Source organism: Rhinolophus sinicus, linkage group LG05, assembly GCF_036562045.2.
Source record: "Rhinolophus sinicus isolate RSC01 linkage group LG05, ASM3656204v1, whole genome shotgun sequence".
NCBI classification, from domain to species: domain Eukaryota; kingdom Metazoa; phylum Chordata; class Mammalia; order Chiroptera; family Rhinolophidae; genus Rhinolophus; species Rhinolophus sinicus.
In genome coordinates, this window is record NC_133755.1 from 76,077,408 (window position 1) to 76,095,979 (window position 18,572).

At 51.6% G+C, this 18,572-nt stretch overlaps 1 long non-coding RNA gene and 1 pseudogene across 2 annotated transcripts; both read right to left on the reverse strand.

Annotated features, from left to right (window-relative positions):
• Positions 1 to 249: 249 nt before the first annotated feature.
• On the reverse strand, positions 250 to 6,462 carry LOC141571852 (uncharacterized). Its single transcript, XR_012496909.1, has 3 exons — positions 6,362 to 6,462; positions 1,941 to 2,173; positions 250 to 643 (listed from the first exon to the last, which is right to left on the reverse strand). It is a non-coding gene; the product is annotated as an uncharacterized LOC141571852 (long non-coding RNA).
• Positions 6,463 to 11,714: 5,252 nt separating this feature from the next.
• LOC109444548 (large ribosomal subunit protein eL22) lies at positions 11,715 to 12,166 on the reverse strand (annotated as a pseudogene). Its single transcript, XR_002136880.2, has one exon. The product of XR_002136880.2 is annotated as a large ribosomal subunit protein eL22 (transcript).
• Between the last annotated feature and the right edge of the window lie 6,406 nt (positions 12,167 to 18,572).

Genomic DNA, 18,572 nt, shown 5'->3' on the forward strand with positions numbered 1-18,572 from the left:
CCAAGAAGGCAGTGGCCGGCCCTCAGCAGGAGGGCAGCCTTCGGACAGCGATTGACGCGCCCCCCTGTGGCTGCGATCACTACTGCACGATGCGCTGTGCCCTCTGTTGTGAGCACCTGTAAGGGCAGTCGCTACATTTCAGTCTCTTCCTGAAAGTCAAGGGGACGTTAACCCCTCGGCAGGGCCCTACGTCCCTACGTGGTACTCGTGACGCGAGTGAGGAACAAAGTCCCGGCACACAGGTTCAGATAGAGTGAGTAGCACAGCTTTATTTGGGAGCCAATGTCCCTCCAGAGGCCAATGCTCTGGTCAGCACAGAGGGTTATACAGAATAGAATAGGACTTAATAAGGAACCAAGTCAATCGGGATGGAGAAGGTCCCTGGTCCGGGAGAGGCGACTGGGCCCCCGACGGGTCTGAGGCGAGCTGGTCTTGCAAGGAAGAACTTCGGAGTCCCGGACTATCACGGCTTGCACCCCGCAGGGGACTCTGTCGGGTCACCCAGACAAACATCCTGGAGATGATTCCAGAGTGTCTGGCTCGGAGCCTCACAGAGGGTCTTAGCTGGAGCGCCCAATTGGACCACTCACGGCATTGCTCTGGAGTTCTGCTTTTATCCTCTTTTCCTTGGACTTGTTTACCTCTTAGGTGAGAACCAGAAGTTGTTTGGTGAATGTGTTTATCACTCAATTCTGTTATGCTCAATTTCACACAAAAACATGTTTTTTACTTCATTCTTTACAGTCTCACACATGTGTGGCCATAGTCCTGTCCCTACTAGTAAACAACTTGTTTTGCAAACCTCAATCCAACTATGCTCTACACACCCTCAAAGCTAGGAGGGGCGCCCGCAGGAGAGGAGGTCACAACAGCTGAGGCTTCTCATGCCTCTGCACCTCCTCACCAGCCCTGAAGCTCCCTACATCCCAGCCTCCCTCCTGACGGCCCCCCTCGCTGGCTTTGCCCTGAGTTTGTCCAGGACCCCATTATTTCAAAGGGCTTTCACAGTTCATCCCCTAAGATGCCTCCAGGTCTCTAACAAGTGGCTGGACAGCTGTTTCGGTCCCCACCATACAGCTGAGGAAGCTGAGGGCTGGCCCAGGGTTCATGCCAGCCTGAGGCCAAACAGAAGTGGAAAGTCATGGGTACCAGCTCAGTCTGGGACATGTGCAGCCCAGCCCGTCTCTCCTGCCATCAGGGGCCCTGAGACCCCTAGCTTATTATACTTGCTGTGCTCAACTGTTCCCCACTGGCCTGAAATCTTGGAAGGCAGGGGGCTGCCATGCCTGGAAACCAGCCCCTAGAACAGTAGGTGGTCGGTAAGGATTTGTCAGTGCCAAACAGCGCAGTGGCAGTTTCTTTAACAGTTGCCTGCCCTCCTACCTAATAACCCAGTGATTCCACTCCTGGGTGAATACCCAACAGACTCAGGTGCCTATGTCTACAGAGACTGGTACAGGACTGTTCAGAGCAGCTCTGTTTGTGACACCCCAGACTAGAAACAACACAAATGTCTATCGTGCTGGGCGCTGTGATAACACTGCTCATATCCCTCTTCAGGAATGAAGGGCTCTGTCCCTCAGAGGTTGGAGTGCTGCCCTCAAGTGGTTTATGTCAGAAATGCACCACAGTCCTGGCTCCTTCCTCTGTCCTGTCCTATGTCCACAGGTGTGGTTCCCCAGAACCGTCCCTAATAAGTCCCATCTCTGTCTCAGGGCTGCTCCCTGGGGCACCCAACCTCCCACCTCCATCAACAGGAGACTGGAAAAGGAAATCACCACGTAGTCACACCATGGCAATAAAAGCAAATTACTATTATCCGCAAAGACGTGGTTAATCCCAGAGCAATCCAAGCAGCACCCACCGCATGCTTCCATTTATATGAAGTTCAAAACCAGGCTAAATGAATCTGTGCTGTTAGAAGTCAGGCTAGTGCTCACCTTTGGGAGGGGCATGTGGAGCTTCTGGGGTGCTGGCAGTGTCCTTCATCTGGATCAGGTGGAGTGTATACACATGGAAAAAGCCATCCAGCTGGACCCTCAAATCGCATGTCAACTGCACCCTGATGGTATATTGGCTAAATTCCCTTCCAACCCTAAAACTGATTCTGAGTGAACTGGTGAATGGTGGGAAACCTGTCCTGGAAGCCAGAGCGCTTGGCCAGCACTGCCACCTGGTGGAGAAAAACAGAACTGACCATGTGTCCCATGCCCTGGAGGGAAACCCCAGCCACTTGCTCATTTTTTTGCCAATCGCTTCCTGCACATGAGCCCTTAACAACTCTGGGGTCCATCAAATCCTCTGGATCAGTAGCTGGACCGCTACCCTGAGCCTTATGGGCCAAAGTGCAGGAGAGGGAGGCCAGGGTATGCCAGCAAAATCACCCCTAGTTGGGTCTGTGCCGCTAACTCCCACCCTGCTGGCCCATCCAGATCTTCTTGGGCCCTAGTTCTTCTCTGTACCTCCACTGCCCTGAATCCTGTGGTTCCTCCCCTGCTAGCACCAGAGCACCCCGCAGTGTGAGAGTGGAGCCTGCCAGAGAGGGGAGCTGGGGGAAGGAGGCATGATGTGGGGCCAGCGTAGCTGCTCAGAGGTGAGGGGAGGGGAAGCAGAGAGTCATGTCCTCTCCTCTTTGGGTTTCCTGTTTTCCTTCTCCCTGTGCCCCACTCATTCCACACACATCTGTCAGGGTATCTGTCCTGGGAAGACTGTGGCATCTGCCGTGTGTGTGTGTGTGTGTGTGTGTGTGTGTGTGTGTGTGTTCAACAGAAATTTATTGAGTACCTACTCTGTGCCAAGTACTGTCCAGTTTCTGGGTAGACAGAGATCGAAGAAAACTCAATCCTTGTCCCTCTGCCAATTCATGTTTGCCCCGCTACTTAGGTAAGTACTACAAGAGGGCCAATCTGAGGGCTGGGTGCAGAAGGGTGTTGTTATGCCCAGGAAATGGTGAATGTTTTGTGGAGCAGCAGATACTACAGTGGATCCCTGAAAGATAATGAGGCTTTCAACAACAAGACAGGAAAGAAAGGCATTCCAGGGAGAAGGGACCACATATGCAAAGGCACAGAAATGTAGTCATGCACAGTGCTGTCTACTTGTATCAGTTAAGATTAGGATTGTCTGCATATAACAGAATATCCAAAAGAATAGTGGCTTAAACAAGAGCGGTCTCTTTCTTTTTCACATGAAATAAGTTGAAAATATGCAGTCCAGGGTAACCGTGACAGCTTTGTGGCCCTAAGAAACACCATTTTAGCACTGACCATCATACTCAAAGTCACCCTATGGACCAAAAGGGCTGCTGAAGCTCCAGCCAGCACATCAGCATTCCAGGTAGCTAGAAGGAGAAAGACCCAAAAGTGCATTCCCTCAGCCAAGTCAGCTCCCTATTAAGTGGACTTATTGGAGGGCTTATGCAACACTTCCATTGGCATCTCTGGCCAGAATTTTGTCAGGTGCAAGGGAAGCTGAGAAATGTAGTCTTTATTGAGGGAGCAGCTTAAAACTGGGGTTTTGTTATTAAGAAAGAAGAAGCAAATGGATATTGGATGGGCAGCTAGCAGTGTCTAGCCCAGTGCTAGAGTAGAGCAGTGGTCTTCCAGGGCATGGAGAGAGGTGATGGCAAAGGACTAGACCACAAAGGCCATGCTAAGGAGAGTTTGGACTTTATTCTGTAGAAAACAGGGAATCACGCTTGAATCGGTGCGTTATAAAGAGCCAAAGCTAAGCCCTAGTGACAGTGGAGGGGATGCCAGTCTCAGGGGAGGGACCCAGAGCTGCTGAGAGCAAGCCTGGGAGGAACCCAGCGAGTTCAGGATATCTGAGTCTGGGGCAGCTGCAAACCATCCGTCAGGTGGCTCAAGAGCACCTGAGGATCCAGCCAAAGCTACGGGGAGAAGACAGGGCTGGGGAGACATGTGGGAGTCACCAGCCGTGCTGAGGTGGATGCGGTGAGCCCACAGGGGCGCCCCACTGTTGAGCTGGAGGGATCTGAGGGACCCTGGAGTTACCAGGCCAGGAGGACAACGAAGTGGGTAAGTGCACAAATTTTGGAGTCAGACAGCTGGGTTCGAATCCTAACTTCACCACTTAATAGCCGTGAACCCCTGGGCTAGCTGGTTGCCCTTACTAAGCCTTAGTTTTCTCATCTGTCAAATGGGAACGAAGAAGCCCACATGAGGACTGATAGGAGAACTGAGTGGGTGAGTGATTAGCCCAGGGAAATGCACTCATCAGCAACAACAGCTCTTACCATCAAAGGGGCCAACCACCCTCCCCTTCCTGGAGGGGCCACCAGTACCTTTCTTGGGGCCATGGGTGTGCCCTACAGCTTTCCCACTGGAGCCCTGTATGGGCTGGCTGGGGAGCCAGCGAGCACAGTGCACTTGCAGGGCCCTGAGGCCCTCCGACCCAGCACAGCCAGGTCCCCAGGCAGGGGCGCCAGCAGCCCTGGATGAGGTCTTGGGAGGGCATTACGCGTTTGCCATGGGGTGCTCCAGCACCCGCCACGGGCTCCACAGAGATGATTCCTGGGAGACGCAGGCTGTTTTGGAAACTGAGAAAGAACAATTGCTGGGGCAGAGGGAGAGAACCCAGCCAGTCCACGAGCAGAGCAGGGGCCCACACATGTCCACATGAGCCCTGCCGTGGGGCATGGCCAATGTCAACCAGAAGGAAAGGCCCAGCTTGGAGTCTGGGTAGATAGTACCCCCACCTCAGCCTAGAAGCCCAGCACCCCTTTGCTTCCGAGGCCAGTCAAGCCCTTATCCCTATGATGGTTCCAGACTGAAACCAACATGAGAGGGACAAGCACAGGGGTTGAATGGTTGAAGAGAAAGGGCCTCTGTGGACACTGGAAAGGGATGTCAGAGACAAGGCAGGTGCCAGGAGCCCGGCATCCCAGAGGACCGAGAGGGACAAGAGGTGACCAGGCTAAGCTTGACCCCAGTGTGTGTGGGGACAACGTTGGGAAATGGCCATTGGGTTGGTCCAGGAGGAGGTCAGTGGTTGGAGGACAGGACCAGAGGAGGGGTGGAGGCAGGAGCCAGGACCAGCTGCTGGAGAAGTGAGTGCCTGTGAGTGACGGTAGCTGTAAGTGACAGAGGCACAAAATGGCTCAGTCTATCCATAGAAGTTCATTTTCTTCAAAGTACAAGTCTGGGGCCTGGGGTTGAATGGTTGAAGCAGCAGGGGTCAGCAGAGGAAACAGGACCCTGCAGGGTGGGGTGCCTGATTGCCACCGATCCCCTCCACAGCTGACAAGAGCAATGCCATGGAACTCGGGCTCCCATGGGCTCCCCACTTTAGGGCAGCCCCTCCACTCCCAAATCTGGGCCCAGTCTGAAAACGCTTCCCAGAATGCATTCCCAGAAAGCACCAGGTCACTAGTCCCTCCCCTTCCTGTCCCCCTACATCTGCTGGGAATCTAGAACCTGCTCATCCTTCTCCTCAGACCCGGGTGCCCTTCACCCCAGGCGGTCCTGCCTACCCGTCTCTTTCTTGGCTGGCGCTGTAGCATGGTGGTGGGTCCTGGCTTACGTGCAGGGAACATAGGATGGGAAGGAGTGGGATGAGATGATGGCAAGACTGCGTCCAAGACTTGCCCTTTGTCTGCTGACCCTTGTCCAGGTCTAGAGGAGGCACAAAAAACTCAAACAAAGAGACCATTCAGGCTCCAGGGACCAAGGGTTCTGGCTTCGTGGAGCGGGCAGCCCTGACTTCGTGGTGTGGGCAGCCCTGACTGCCCTGGCAGCTGAGCAGCACAGCATAAGGAAACTGGCTCCTCGGGAGGGTTTGACTGGGGCAGAAGTGTAGACTGACGCTGGTTCTGACCCATCTCCTTGTCAGTGAGCATCCAAACCCTCACCCTAAGCCCCACAGGGCATCCTTCCACAGATGAGCTCACAACAGCCATGACACCGACAGTGGCTGTTTCTACAACACACAGCTCCTCTTTCTAGAACCTTTCACACCCCAGACAGAAATTGCTCTGCGCTTTTACAGATAAGGAAACTGAGGTTACTGAGGTTAAGTAACCTGACCAAGGTCACATATTTAGAAAGTGGTGGAACTTCTCAAACTACAAAGTTGGGGAAATGCTCATCATTTGTAGAAAAATTTTCGCCAAGGCCTAAGAACAAGGGTTTCCAGTTAACCCTCAGTTACCCAGAACAGCCATTTCTCCAGAAGGCCCTACACATGTGTGCATGTGTGTGCCCGCACGCACTCAGGGTTCTCATGAACAGAGCTCTTCACAAACAGGCCCGACCACAGAGGGGAATGTACAGGAACCAGTGGCTATATTCTCTGAATTCAGTCGTGTGCTTGGAGATCCCCAGGTAAAAGGTAGCAAACATACCTTGTTCAAGCAACTGGCAGGAAAGGCATAGGCAACCTCTGCCACTGTGGGGGGCACAAGCATCCATTTGGGTTCCCTCTCCAACTCCTTGCTCTCATGAGCAGCTGACCCCGGTTGGCAGGCCACCTCCCTGTACTCACCGCAATGCGGAAGAAAAAACAGGGGACTGGCAGGTGCAAGTCAGTGCTCAGGCACCAATCAGCAGTGTGGCCTTGAGCAGGTCACCCACCTCCCTTCTCTGGTGCTTAGTTTTTCCATGTATAAAATCAGAAGTCAGCAAACTTTTTATGTAAAGGGCCAGATAGTGAATATTTGGGGCTTAAAGTCTCAGTCGTGTGTGTGTGTGTGTGTGTGTGTGTGTGTGTGTGTGTGTGTGTGTGTGCTTTTTAAAACAAACCTTTAAAAAAGTAAAACACTGTAAAACTGGAACCAGGTGTGGGGACAGAGTCCCAGAGAGCAGTTTCCAGGCTCTCGGCCTCACGTGGAAAAGTGCTGGCTCGGTTATTAGCCATCAGCTGTAATCAGATGGCCATCCGCTGTGGCTGAGTGGCCATCAGCTGTTTCCGGTTAGCCATTAGGCACTAATATAACTGCTGTGGCTACGCTAGGGAGTTGGTTGGCAGAGAAACGGACGGCGGATTGCGGCTAGCAAGTGCAGTTAGCGAGCGGATTGTGGATTGCAGATCGTGTTGCTCCTACTTCCTGTGTCTCACCCAGCCAACGAGACTGGGGTGCAGGAAGACCCCTCGCTGGGGTACTGGTGGATGTTTTCTTTTGTGCCTCGACCAGCTGCCATCAAGAATATAGTAGTATGACTCCCCTATCTATGGTTCCATTGGTGTTCCTTTTTGGCCTCACCATATCCTTCCTGCGGTCTGGTGTGGGGAGCGGGAGCTGAGATCCTGTATGACACTAGGACAGAATGTACCAGAATAAGGCAGAACCCCGTCTGCTCCTCATCCTACCTCCAAGTTCTCATTCAGCTTCTTAAAAATGGAGATGCTGCCAGCTTTCTTCCAGGTGCCAGGGGGCTCCCTTCACTGCAAGGGTTCATAGGCGTACCCCTGCTCTAAACCATTTATTATAATATCGACAGACTTCAACATCCATATTACCTGCTGTGCCAGGCTCCTACAGTGGTCCGTACTAGGAGGCCACTTTGGTACCTCCCCGACTCCCCAGATTTCCCCACAATATGGCAACTATAGGGGTGTAATGCCAGGGGTCCTGGTAGGTCAGTGGCCATGCTGACCTAGCCCTAGCAACCCCACCCACTAGCACTGCCCTGTAAAGTGTGTGTGTGAGTGTGAGTGTGTGTGTACGTAGGCGTCTGTGTTCTCCTCACACACTCAGCTGATCCTGCATACCCCTGGCCTTGGCTGTGCCCTGTACTTGTCCTTGTAAAGCCAGGTCCTCCATGCCAGAGCTGTCTCGCTGTCCATAGGACACTCCTGCCTGAGCAGCTGTGTGCCTGACCCTGCCCGTGAGCTCACGATGGTCCTGCTTACAGGGCACATTTTGTGCTGAGTTGGTGAGAGGGGCTGAGGCGGGCAGCGGTACAGCGGGCACAGGCCAGGTGTTCTGGGGGCCCAGGAAGATGGACCATCAGCATCCACTTCCCACACCTGTCTTGAGGTCAGAACAAACTTGAGTCCAGCAGGGTCCCTGAGCCAGAGAGTTTCTGTGACAGTAGACGCTGGGTCTGGAGGGTTCAGAATCCACACAGGTGTCAGGCTGGAAAAGTTGGTGAGGGAGCCCCCGGGTCCCACCTGGCCTACTCTACCCTGGCAGTCCCGCTAAAAACAATGATTAGCTACTATCTATAGATCACTGTTTCTCTGAATTAATGTCAGCCCAAAATACCTTGTTAATTTGGGTCTCACTGTGTAGGATGCTGGCCAGAGGGCAAGCCCTGCTGAGCTTGGGTCCTGGAAATGAACTTGCCGGTAGGGTCTGGTATTGGGCTGTTGAACCAACTGGAGTGGTTCTTTTCAAGTTGGTTTTTTTGTCATTTTGACATAATAGGCTTGGCTTCTGCCAAGTGTCTTGGTGGACATCATATGTCACAAACAAGCTTTTTTTTTTTTAAAGATTTTTATTATTGGCGAAGCAGAACAGGACTTTATTGGGGAACAGTGTGTACTTCTAGGACTTTTTCCAAGTCAAGTTGTTGTCTTTTCAGTCTTAGTTGTGAAGGGTGCAGCTCAGCTCCAGGTCCAGTTGCCGTTGCTAGTTGCAGGGGGTGCAGCCCACCATTCCTTGTGGGAGTTGAACCGGCAACCTTGTGGCTGAGAGGATGTGCTCCAACCAACTGAGCCATCCAGGAGCTCAGCGGCAGCTCAGCTCAAGGTGCTGTGTTCAATCTTAGTTGCAGGGGACGCAGACTTGTGACTTGCGGGAGTCAGGGAGTCGAACCGGCAACCTTGTGGCTGAGAGCCCACTGGCCCATGCGGGAATTGAACCGGCAGCCTTCAGCGTTAGGAGCACGGAGGAGCTCCAACCACCTGAGCCACCAGGACAGCCCTGAAGTTTGTTTTAAGCTGTTCCCTATGATGGGAAGCCAGGTCTGTTCTAAGAGGGGCAGAAACCTCCAGGAGTGTCAATATGAGAGTTCCAGAAAACTTTCTGAAAAGTTTCACATCTCTACCCCAGAGGGTAGGCAGGAATCTGCAAGCTAGTGGAGAGGGAACAGTAGAGGGAACAGGGGTGCAAACGCACAGAGGCACGTAGGGAGAGGAGGATGGGGACAGAGCAGGGCCTCCTGGGGCAAGTAGAGGGAGGTCTCATGATATGGGCCTCAAGGAGGGTCAGGGCCCAGCCTGGGCACCCAACAGAGCCTGTGGCCTGGAGGAGGCACCATCCCAGTCAGCCTTTCTGCCCTTAGTCCCTCCTGGCCCCTTTTCTGGGGAAAAGAGGAACTATGTGGGGGCGCGGGGGTTTCAACCAGGCCCGCAAGACCAGCAATACTCTGGCCCTGGGGCTCCCTGCCTGGCAGTCACCTGGGCCCCAGAGAAATATTGGCTGCTTTGGCTAACCGAATTATTCTTTCGGTTTGAACCAGCTCCCCCTTTTGACTCAGATCCGGCGGAGCAAGGAAAGCGCTTCCTCGGCTCAGCGAGCCCACCGGGTAGAGGGGTGCAGAGCGCTGCTGGGAGACGCCCCAGCGCATTCCCGGTCCAGGCCAAGCGCGCGTGCCCCCCGCGGGATTGGTGGGGGCGCGGCGGGGCATCTCCCTCCCCCGGGGTGGGGTGGAGGAAGGGGCGGCTTCTCCGCGGGGCGCCCTGGGGTGTCGCTGAGGACCTGGGTGCGACTTGGCCCGCAAAGCGCGTGCTTCAGGCACCAAAATAGAAAAAGAAAAATGCTTGGAAAGAATTTGCTATTTCCAAACGAGCATGAAATCGCCATGTCGGGAAAAGTCAGTCTTGTGGGACTTCCTTACACTAATTTAACCGTTCAGCCTTGTTTTTATTTCGGAATACGCGAGGCATGGGCATCATAATCTTTTTCAGGGTTGTGTCCTCCCCCACCCTGTCCCAGGGCCCTCAGGCCTGGGTGCCTCTCTAGCCCACCCCAACATCTGCAAGTCTCCTCTTCAAATCCCTGGGGCCACAGGGCAACCCAGCTGTTATTTTGCAGAATTTCTCTCGCAGCATCCACAGCAGTTCTGCTTATTACTCTTGCCACTGACTCACATGGGAGCAGGGGATTTCTAAGCTATTTCAAAACTTAACCAGAATATTAGGGGTTTCAGGCAGCCCTTGTTTATTTTTTTAAAAAGCCCCCCAAACCAACAATATATGACGCATAAGAAGAGAAGGAGGGGAGGTGGGGTGAGCAGCACTTTCCAGGACCAAATGGCCCATCTATGGTGTTGGCTCTGGACCTGGAACCCGGGTGTCCTGTCTCCTTCCCTGTGCCCTGGCTCACCCCACGCCGTCTGCTTTGCCCTGAGCTGTAGATAAGAGCTGGTCTTTACAGAGAGTTTCCTCCTGGTAGGCAGGTGCGAAACCCTTTGTAAGAAATAGCTCATCTAGTGCACATACCGTGCCAGGAGGTGAGAGGGCTAGTATTATGCCCCCTCACTCAACCCCCTTTAATAGATGAGGAAACTGAGCATGAAGAACTTAACAGAGGAGCTATGGATGCCTGCTTTGGGTGGAGCCTTGTAGGATGAATAGAAGTTGACTAGGTGGACCTAGTGGGACCTACTGAGCGGGGAAGGGCACTCAGGCACAGAGGGAACAGCACATGTAAACGCTTGTCGGGAACAGAGCTTGGGGCCTTGAGAGGACAATCCCCCCAGTATTGCCAGGTTTGCCAAGCCACAGCCATGCCCAAGAGCTGTCCTTACCTCAGGGAGAACACCTCCATGCAGCCCCCTGCCTTCAGCTGTGGCTGGGACCACACAGGCAAGTCTGGAAGGGCCTGCTAAGGCCAGGGCTGGGAGGGAAGGCAGTTGTAACAAAGTAGGCCATCCCCATGGCGGAAAACACCAAGGCACAGCTAGGCAGCTGGGGAGAGGCACAGGGGCTCTTCAATCTCTGTCTACTTCAGGGTGCCCAAGGCAGCCTAAAGTGATGCCCCAGGTATGGAGAAGGAAGCCTCGGGGAATTCTACTAGAGTGTGTACACATGTGTGTTTCTATGTCTGAGCTGTGGGTGCTTCTGTGTGTGGATGTATGTGCAAACACACAGGTGTGTATCCACAGGTTTGCACACATGCTCTTGGTATGCAGGAGCAGACAGGATAGATGGCGGGTGTGGGGAGAATTCGAGCTCTTGGTTGGCAGAGTGGGAAGGCAGGCAGGCCTGGTGTTAGGACCATTTAGACCTGAGGTCCCCTTGGGCTCGCCCTGCCTGGTGCTGTTTCAAACAAATGTTACTGGGACGTCAGGAAGGGAGGGCAGCCCCCTCCCTGTGGCAGTTGCAGGGCAGATAATGCCAAGATGATGAAAACAGAGACCTGGCCTTCAGGTAGGATTTCTCCCACAAGCTCGGAAGCAAACAGAATCTGCCCAGTCAGAGGCTGTCTTCACATAATACCAGTGACACAATAGAATGGCCATTTGTTGAAGGCCTATGTTATTTCTAACCCTCATAATCTTTCAAGGTAGCTATTGCTAACCCCTTTTTACATGTGGGAAATTGACGATTAGAGATGCCGGGTAACTCATCCAAGGTCACCTGCAAGTTAGGGCACCAGGATGGACAACTGTGGGCCAGGCTTCAGAGCCTGGGACGGCCTGAACCAGTGGACACACTGAGAGCGACTACAGCCTCCCGGGAAGTTGTCAGCATCCCTGTGCCTCCCTCTGTCCTTCAGGGAAAAGGGAATTTTTTTTTTTTTGGGGGGGGGTTCCTAAGTTTTATTCAAGAACTCATACAAAACATTCCAGAGTAAGGAGTTTTAATCCTCATCTTCCTCCTCTTCTTCGTCCTGGTTAATCTGGAAGTAACGCAATTCGTAACTTTCTTTGCTGTTAGCAACTACGCGCAACCAATCATGTAGATTGTTCTTCTTCAAATACTTTTTGGTGAGATATTTCAAATACCTTTTGGAAAAAGGCACCTCAGAAGTGACCATGATCTTGCTCTTGCTCGTTTCAATAGTTACAACCCCTCCACCAAGATTCCCAGCTTTTCCATTCACTTCGATTCGCTCCTGAAGAAATTGCTCAAAATTGGCAGCATCCATGATTCCATCTTCTACTGGATGGGTGCAGTCAAGGGTAAACTTCAGAACCTGCTTCTTTTTTTTCTCTCCCTTAGCCACAAGCTTTTTCACGGGAGCCATGGTGGCAGCTGAGACCGAAAGGGCGGGAATTTTAAAAGTGCCTAATTCATTGCAAGAGTGAGTGTGTGTAAGAACTTAGAGCTGGGCCTGGCTGTCTCAAGTGTTCAGTGGCTGTAAGCTTGAGTCATTCTATGCTGCCTTGGGGACTGGCGTGGGAAGCCAGAGGGAAGTCTCTGGGCCCCAGTGGCCTTGTCAGCCAAGAGTCCAGGGTAGGGCCACCGAGGATGTGTCCAGCTCACAGCTGCAACCCAACGCATGTTGTTGGCCCTGGAGGGAGCTTAGGGGACAGGCTCTAGCAGCCAAGAGGCAGCTTCTCGATCCGCTGGCCCTCCCCAGTGCCTTACAGTCCTGCCCTCAGGATGCCAAAAGCTGTCCTGGTGGTCACCCAGCCCCGAGGACTTTCCTGCAAGTCTACAGGGAAATCGGTACGTCCCCGGAGATTTGGGTCACCCCTCCTCACTAAGTGTCCCCAGGCCAGCCCAGCCCTGTGCTCCAACAGCGGGCCTGGAGAAAGAGGGGACACTGAAGAAATGGGACCCCCAGCCTCCTCTGGCCTAGTCCCCTTCATCTCATTCAGGTTGCAGGGCCACCCCCACGAGGCACCCAGAGAAGTTAGCCCCAGATTTTCCGAAGCCCTTAACAACGAGATAAACTGAAGCCTAGAGGCTGTTGCCCACGAGTCGGAGGCCCAGCTGGCAGGGCCCTGGCATCCCGCCCCTGCTGGCTGAGCTCCAGCCTGAGCCGCCTCTGCCCCTCTGATGTAAGTTGATATTTTAATTTTCTTACAAGGAATGGTGTTTAGAGAAATGACTTAACCGGATTACTCATCGTCTATAATGACTTGGCCTGACTCCGAGGCTATTCCTAGACGTGACGCTCAAGGCTTTGATTCTTTCTCTCTATTCTTTTTAATACCAAGAAATGACAGCTTGGTGCCGCCGGCGGCCCCGCCCCCACGCCCGCGCGCGGCATGCTGGGAGACGTAGTTCTCCACCCTCCTGCCCGGGGCATCTCTCCCTATGATGAGAAACCCGACAGCAGAAACCCTGGTGGTTCCTGGGCAAGTCACTGATCTCTGCATGCCTTGGTTTACTTACTTGTGAAATGGGAGACAATCATAGAGGACAGGAATGAAGGGTCAGCTTTTAAGTAAAAGCACTACACAGACCCCACGTTTTAAAAAAATCTTTGTCCGGAGCATTTGTAGTGACCTCCAGTCTAGACTTATCACTATTGTCATAAAGTGATGCATAGACCAGGCTTTAGTTATCAGGGTCCCCAGGACTTAACAGGGACGTGGCATATGGTGGCCTTTCCAATTCCTACTGTTTGTGGATGAACCTAGAAACGTATCCAGCACTTACTCTCGTGTCCTCAACTGGAACCTGGGGATAAATACTATGATGCCCATTTCCTAGGGCTGGGGTGACACTAAATGAAAATCCTGTAAGATGCTTGGTGCGGTGCTGATAGAGGAAACACTGGGCAAGGCATTTGCTGGACGCCCTCCTCCCCACCGTCCTCAGCACTGGGCCATGGCTCAGCAACTGTCTGGAGAAAGAATAGCTGGGTGTCCACAGCCTGCGAGGCTGGCAAGGGCTGCACCGTCTGGTCCACAAAGGCAAGACTGGTCGTGGCGATACGCCAGTGCTGGCACATAGTAGGACCACAACATATGTCGGATGAATGAACAAATGAAGCATTATCCCTGCTTTCCAGATGAGAGACCTGACGCTCCAACTTGGTCAAGTGACTAGCCCACGGCCACACAGCTGGGCTGTCTGAGTAGGGGGAATGAAAACCCAAATTGTCTCTCCTTGTCACCTGCCCCTACCAAACACACACAGGGGAATTGGACTTTCACCCTTCATGCTTAGGAAGGGCAGAATCTTGGTTTCCAGTCTGCTGGGACCTTGGTGGAAGGGGGTGCTCCCCGCCCAGGCCCAGCCCAACGAAGGAAATTGTTCCAGATTCAGTGGAAGGGCAGGGCTGAGGGGGTTGTGGGGTGGAGGGAACAGGCAGCCAGGTGTGGACTGGCGCCCAGTGTAGACAAAGCTGGGAAAGCGAGTTTTCACGTGCCATGGGGAAAAGGGGCCAAAACTTGGCGATTTGGGCTGGGTTCCTACCCCAGCACCACACCTCCCTAATCCCTCACCCCCACCAGTTCCCCAAAGGCCTACAGCTATTCTTGGCTTTTTCTAAAAGAGGCATTTGAAGCCATGAGCCAATTTTTCCATTCCTGAGCTTCAGTATCGTCTATTTTGGGCATTTGTTGTTTTCCATGAGTTGTGAACGCCACTGTGAAGCTGGCCTTTCCTGGACAGCTAGCTGGAGGGAGCTGGGCAGGAGCAAGGCGGGGCCAGTGGTTACAAATACTTCCCACTTCATTTCTCCTTTGAAAATAAAGCCCAGGGGGCCCTTTGCAACTGCTGAGCCTGGGAACTGAGCTTCCCAGGGCAGAAAACTGGCAGGATGGGAAACTGTGCACTGGGTCCCAGAAGAAGCCACGACACTGATTTGCTGTGTGACCATAGGCAACTAGCTTAACATTTCTGGGTCTAGTGGCCTCCTCTCTAAAATGAGGCCAGATGGAAAGGTAACCTTGAGTTATCCCTCCAGTTCTGAGAGCTCCAAGGCCAGGTTTTCTTTAGAACTGGGCCAGTGAGGGGTATTAGGACATGGAGGCAGGAGTTGGGAGAAAGCAACATCCCGAGCCTTAACAGTGTTCTAAGGGGGTCCAGAGTGTTCTCAGAGGATTCATGTCATTATAAAAAGGTCAACCACCATCCAGAGGGGATTAAATAGACATTGCAATAGCTCCACACCAACTCATGCAGCCTAGTGGTTGAGAGAGAGAGAGAGAGAGAGAGAGATCAGTGTTCTGACATGGAGGGCTCTCTAAAACCTACTGTTGGGCGGAAAAGCAAGTTGCAGAAAGAAACAATTAGAATTGCATCATTTATTTTAAAACACACATAAAACAGTTATATCTTTTTCTACATTATGAATACATACATTTATGAAAATACGTAGGGAAACTTCTGGAAGGCTTTACCCAATCTGATAATAGTCCTTATCTCTGGGGCAAGGAGGGAACTGAATTTGGAGTGGTGTCAGAGAGCGCTGATTTATTTAACATTTTGACAGAAAGAATGCATTTATTAGTGGTGTTTTTCTTTTTAATTGAGACACACCAACATGTGGGCCAAGGCGACTTCTCTCAGGCCATCCTGGGCAGGGGTTTTGTGGTTGGAGAATGGCCTTGGGTGGGAAATGGGGATGTGTGAGACAGTGGCTTGAGCAATGCAAGTGTTTATGCTTTCAGGGAAGCAAATGGAGATGTTTCTAGGCAAGATTTATTGGCCGTTGTAAATTACTTTCAATTGCAAATAGTTGCCTCAGGAGGCAATTAAATTTAGATCATATTGTTCCCAGGTTGACACAGGCAGGTGTTGACTCGCTGAGGCATTGCATAACAGCTACTGACTGTGAGAGTGTGCCAGGCTGCCTGGATGGCAGAATAACTATCCCATATGGGAGGAGCTACTGTTTTGTAAGATAGTGAGTTCCTCATCAGAGGGGGGTATCCAATCCAGGAGGGAGGAGTTGGCCTAGATTGAGACCCTGAAAGCAATGGCCAGGTCTCCATCACGAACCTTGGGCAATGGATCCTTATAGAATGGGCGAAGGTGGGACTAGAAGCCTGTTAGGCTTCCTGATGGCATCCACTGTTGTGTCTGTCCCACAGCCTCAGCTCTCCTGGACAGCTTGTAAACTGGGAAGTGAGGTGCACTACTGTGATCACCACTATAACGATTGTTTGGGGCAGTTACTAAATACCTTCCATGAGGCGTCTGTTGCCAAATCGACAGGCACTAGCTCTTATAAACCAACCCATGATGAGACAGAGAAGCGAGCCCACATCGTTGTCTGCTCTGGGCTGAGCCTGGAGAGGTCTTCCACCCCAGGACCAGAGCGTAAGGCCAGGATTTCAGGGTCACCAACCTGCAGCCCTGGCCAATTTGTTTAGGGTGATGGCTGGGCGCAAATGGGTGCAAACAGGTTTGGTGTGTGCCTAGGTATGAGGGCTCCTTAGCCATCTGTATTTCCAGTCTGCACCTTGCTCCTGGATACCAGGCCTCAGTTCCAGCTGCTAGCTGGACATCTCGCTGGCCCCCCACTTCCTCACCAGGTCTTCCCCCTTATGCTCTCCTCCTCAGGCCGTGGTCCCTGATTCTGTTAACGGCACTGCCAAGAGATGGCTGAGGCAAATGGTTAAGAAGGCCTGTTCTGGGACCCCAATGGCTGGGTTTAGCTCAGGCTCCACCAGTTACCAGCTGTGTTACTGGAGCTAATGAACCTCCCAGAACCTCAGTTTTACCTTATAAAATGAGGATAATGATGGTATGAAATGCATAGAGATGTTGTATCAAAACTGATCAACAAAACAATTGTGAGTACCTACTATGTGTTAGGAACAGGGTTCAAGTCCTAGCTAGCCACATGCTGAGATCCTAGGTTCTTTTTCCAAATTGTGGTAAAGAATGTGAGGTGTGGTCAAAAATTATGGTGAAGGTTTAAATTTAAAAAAAAATTACAATAAAACATACATTGCCATTAGTCCCCCTCAAAATACCCCCCTCACTTTGAACACACTTATACCGTAGTTCTTGCCACTTTCTGAAGCAGTTCTGGAAGTCCTCTTTTGTGAGCGTCTTTAGATGTGCTGTCGTGGCTGCCTCAATGTCCTGAATCATTTTAACTTTGGGGAAGAGCCAGAAGTCACATGGTGTCAGATCTGGTGAATAAGGTGGATGAGGACACACCGTAATGTTTTTATTTGACCGAAATTGCCATACGAGTATACCAGAAGGGATGTGTGACACGGCAGAGCCTTTCCATTGTGATCATAAAATATGGTGAATACTGCTGCTGAGTGCCATCCAGAAGAAAGGAAGCAGTACGTCGAAACTTAGTAACACTGTGTAACAAGTTTCAACTTGTTCAGTGCAGTCAGTCCCCTGTGAGCTACAGTTGAGAGAAAGTCTGTTTTAAAGTGTGCCGTAAATCATCCTCCATCATGACAACGCTTCGTGTCACACATTGCTTCTGGTATATGGCAATTTCTGTCAAATAAAAACATTACAGTGTGTCCTCATCCACCTATTCACTGGATCTGGCACCATGTGACTTCTGGCTCTTTCCTAAAGTCAAAATGATTCAGGACATCGAGGCAGCCATGACAGCACATCTAAAGCCACTCATGAAAGAGGACGTCCAGAACTGCTTCAGAAAGTGGCAAGAACAATGGGATAAGTGTGTTCAAAGTGAGGGGGAGTATTTTGAGGGGTACTAATGGCAAGGTGTCTTTTACTGTAATAGGGTTTTTATTTAAACATTCACCATATTGTTTGATCACACCTAGTATCTAACATGAAATTTACCATTTCAACCATTTTTTTTTTTTTTAGATTTTACTGGGGAAGGGGAACAGGACTTTATTGGGAAACAGTGTGCACTTCCAGGACCTTTCTCCAAGTCAAGTTGTTGTCCTTTCAATCTTAGTTGTGGAGGGTTCTGTTCAGCTTCAAGTTGTTGTTCTTTCAGTCTTAGTTGTGGAGGGCGCAGCTCAGCTCCAGGTCCAGTTGCTGTTGCTAGTTGCAGGGGGCACAGCCCACCATCCCTTGCGGGAGTCGAACCGGCAACCTTGTGGTTGAGAGGACACGCTCCAACCAACTGAGCCATCCGGGAGCTCAGCAGCAGCTCAGCTCAAGGTGCCGTGTTCAATCTTAGTTGCAGGGGGCAGAGCCCACCATCCCTTGCGGGACTCGAGGAATTGAACTGGCAACCTTGTGGTTGAGAGCCCACTGCTGGCAGCCTTCGGAGTTAGGAGCACGGAGCTCTAACCACCTGAGCCACCAGGCCGGCCCCATTTTAACCATTTTTAAGTGTACAGTTCAGTAGCATTAAGTACATTCACAGTGTTGTGCAACCATCTATCTCCTGAAATTTTTCATCTGTCAAAACTAAAACTCTATACTAATTAAACACTAACTCCCCATCCCCCCACCCACCATCAGCCCCTGGCAATCACCATTCTATAATTTGTCTCTATGAATTTGACTATACTACCTCATATATGAGGTCTGACAATTAAGTTTGCAAACACATCCTAGAAAAAGTTCTACAGACCTCATTGCTGCATACCACTAGAGTCACCTTCGAAGTACTCCCCTTGGGAAGCTATGCACTGATGCCAGTGCCTAGTCCACCCTTCAAAGCAATATTGGAACTCCTTTTTCTGGAATGGCCATCAGAGCTGTGGTCGTATTACCCTTGATGTCCTGAATGTCATCAAAATGTCTTCCTTTCAATATTTCCTTTATCTCTGGGTAAAGAAAGAAGTCATTGGGGGCCA